At 42.1% G+C, this 3871-nt stretch overlaps 1 protein-coding gene across 1 annotated transcript in view; it reads right to left on the bottom strand.

The window, feature by feature from the left end:
* Positions 1–3871, bottom strand: part of MFSD4 (major facilitator superfamily domain containing 4) — a 78803-nt gene that overhangs the window by 47453 nt on the left and 27479 nt on the right. The window lies entirely within an intron of this gene.

Raw genomic sequence — 3871 nt, 5'->3', positions numbered from 1 at the left:
GTGTGTGTGTGTGTGTGTGTGTGTGTGTGTGTGTGTGTGTGTAGGGGGAGAGCCCTTCAAAGCTAATCATTAGGAGTAAATGATGCACAGGCCTTGTTCAAGTGCTCCTGGTTCTCCTCATTATCTCCATGTCCCTGCTTTGATAAACCCACAGTACTGACCACTTGGCCACATCACAGCCTGCCCTGTGCTACCCACTATGTTTCATCCTTTATGCTTCTTACATTGTGGTGGCATTCATTTTCTTTCTCTTATACCTCATCTGCATTTAAAAATCATTTCAAGATAGGTACGAGGCAATGAACACTAGTGTCACTATACCAAAAGGAAGTGGCTGACATGGAATCATTTCAGAAAAGAGCATATGACTGAGAACCAAAGGTAACGAAGAAAGTTCAAGATATACTGAAGGCATTAGCAAAAATTAACTGCCCAGGAATTTAAGGGATATCAACTGAAATGTTTTAACGAACAGATGCAGCCCTGGACTTGCTCATCAATCTGTGCCAAGAAATTCTGACTACAGCTTTCTGGGAAATTAACTGGAAGAGATCTATATTTGTTTCCATTTAAAAGAAAAGGAAAAAAAGGTGATCCAGTAGAATACGAAATATGAAAAATAGTACTAATATCACGTGAGTAAAATCTTGCTGAGGATTATCCAAAAATGACTGGAACACTTTATCAACAAAGACTTGCCAGAAATTCAAGCTGGATTTAGAAAAGGTGTGGCATCAAAGTTACTAATGTCAGATGGGTATTGCCTAAAAGCAGAGAACACCAGAAAAATGCTTACTTGTGTTTTATTAAGGAGGCAAAGGCATTTGACCAGGTAGGTCATAACAAAAGTATGGTCAACACTGAGAAGAATGGGAATTCAGAACACTTAATGGTGTTCACGTGAGACTTAGACCTAGGCCCTACACTGCTGTTGAACAGAGCAAGAAAACACTGCATGAATTAAAATTAAAAAAATGAGTTCATCAGGGCTATATCCTTTCTCCATACCTATTTAATCTGTACCTTGAGCATATAATTTAAAAAGCTGAACTCTTTAAAAAAATGTCTTGTTAGGGAGCTCTGGTGGTCAAGTGGTAAAAAGCTGCACTGCAATCCCAGAGTTACGCAGTTCGAATCTACCAGATGCTCTGCTGGAGAAGGAGGGGCAATCTGTTCCTGTACCAGTCAGATCTGATTCGATGGTACACACACAAAAAAGTAATAAAATAAATTAAAAAAATTTCTTGTTGTGTGCCATCGAATCAGATCCGACTGGCACAGGAGAAGATTGCCCCTCTTTCTCCAGCAAAACATCTGATGGATTCAAACCCCATGCCTTCGGGATTGCAGTGCAGTATCTTGCCACTAGGCTACCAGAGCTCCCTTAAAAAAAACTAAACTTTATTGTCCTGTGCAGACCATCAGTTGATGTCCATGTGTATAGTTATGAGAGTGGCATCAGGATTGGAGGAAGACTCATTAACAACCTGCGTTGTACAGATGACACAACCTTGCTTGCTCAAAGGGAGAAGGATTTGAAACACTTGCTGTAGAAGATCGAAGCCTACAGCCTTCAATATGGATTACCTCTTAACCTCAAGAAAACAAACATCCTCAGCACTGGGCTGAGAGGCAACATCATGCTGTTGTTGTTGTTGCTGTTAAGTGCTGTCGAGTCGTAGGTGACTCATAGCGACCCTATGAACGAAAGTCCTCAACACCTGTGTAACTTCCCTCCTTTCTCCAGGTTCATAGAGTTTCCGGAGGCAAGCTATTACGGAAGTGGATGCCACTCCTGTTTCCAAGCTTGTTTTAATCGGGGAGCTCCACCAAACACTGTCCGCCAGGTGTAACCATTAACACATTTGACACATCAGTGTCACAGTGTTCAGCTTTGCAGCAACCACGAGTTACCTCTGCACGGCAAGTGGACACACCAGGGCTATATGACCTAGAAGAATGTTTGCTTGATGGAGAAAATATTGACACCGTCAACCCTTTCATCTTGCTTGGATCCATAATCAACAGCCCTGGTACCAGCAATCAAGACATCAAAAGATATGTTGCACTGGGAAAATCTACTGTCAAGGACTTCTCCAAGGAGCAGAGATGTCAATTTAAAGACTAATGGGCAACTTACTCAAGTCATGGTCTCTTAATTACTTGCTAAGCATCTGAGAGCTGGATCATAAATAAGGACGCCAGCTCAATGTCACCTAACAATCGTCCCCACCACCACCTTTGCAATAAGCTTTGCCGTACTCACACTCAACTGCCACCAGGTTAAGAGCTGAAATCATAGCTGGCCTTCCAGGCGATTTTCAGAGATTGTAAATCACACAGGTGGAGACTGCTCATGTTTCCCCTGCTGGTCTCAATTACTAGCTATCAGGATAGGGCAGGATTCAGAGCTATTGTGCATAGGGTTGCTATGAGTCCCTGGCGACTCGACAGCACCTAACAACAACAAGCTCACAGTTGTAGATTCTATCTCATAACAAACAACCCTTGAGTATAGAGTAGAACTGTCCTACAAGACTTCAAGGCTGTGAAAATTTACACAAGCTGACTGATTCATCTTTCTCTTAAACCACTGACAATCCAGTTGACTGTCCAATCGCAGGAGAATCACGAACCACTGGAGAGATGCAAATAAAAACTGCAAACCTTTTACCATGGCTAACCCCACCTAACTATGACTAAAATGGCACATTTGGGAAAAAAAAACCAGATAATAAGAAACATTAGTGATGATGTGGGGAGATTGGAAGCCTGACCTCTTGCTTGTATGTCAGATGGTGCAACGACTGTGGTAAATGGTACGGTGTTTTCTCAAAAAGCTAGAAATAGAGCTATTCTATGAGCCAGCAAACCCATTTCTGTGCTTATGCCCTGTTAGGCTGCTGTCGTGGTTGGGTGCAATGTGGTCAGCTATGCCTATGAGAACATATTCACGGCAACCCTATGAGAACAAAGTCCTGCCCCATCTTCAGAGCCTCTGCTGTGCTCAGTCCCACTGCTGCAGTCACTGTGCCAATTCATCTCATTAAGGATCTTCCTCTTCTTTGCTGACCATCCACATTTCCAAACATGATCTTCCTCTGGAATTGCCCTCCTGACAACATGTCTGAAGAAGTCTCATCATCCCTGTCTCCGAGAAGTTCTCTGGCCTCAGTTCTTCCAGTACAGACGTGTTTATACTTTTGGCAGACCATGGCATACTCAGTATTCTTTGCCAATACCACAATGCAAAGGCATAAATTATTTTTTGGGCTGAAATTATGTTGTTAGGTATCATGGAGTCATGTATGACTCATAGCAACTCTATGAACAACAGATCTGAACCTAGTCCTGTCCTGTGCTAACCTCACACTTTCTGACACACTCAAGGCCATGCACTAGTCACTATGTCAATCCACCTGGTTGAGAGTTTTCTTCTCCTTTGCTGTCCCTCTATCTTTCCAAGCATGATGTCCCTCTCCAAGAAATAAGCTTTCTTGGAAACATACCCAAGTATGGGAGATGAAGTTTTGCCTCCAAATGTCATTCTGTCTGCACCTTCTCCAAGACATATTTGTTTGTTCCTTGGCAGTCTGTGGGATACTCAGTCCTTTTCTCCAACACCACAGTTCAAAGGCATCAATTCTTCTTCTGTCAACCTTATTCATTACACCTTTCAATATGGATTGAATTTCATTGTCAAGAAAACAAAATCTTCAGCAACATCATGATAGATGGAGAAAATATTGAGACTGTCAATCTCAACTGACAGTCAATGTCAGGGCAAAGAATATAAGAATAAGGTTTATTTGTGCTTATTGACTATGCAAAGACATTTGACTGTGTGGATCATGGCAAATTATGGCTAACA

The sequence above is a fragment of the Elephantulus edwardii genome, unplaced genomic scaffold, assembly GCF_000299155.1.
Source record: "Elephantulus edwardii isolate Elephantulus edwardi_28Jun2011 unplaced genomic scaffold, EleEdw1.0 scaffold00063, whole genome shotgun sequence".
Taxonomy (NCBI): domain Eukaryota; kingdom Metazoa; phylum Chordata; class Mammalia; order Macroscelidea; family Macroscelididae; genus Elephantulus; species Elephantulus edwardii.
This window is presented reverse-complemented; position numbering and strand designations above follow the sequence as displayed.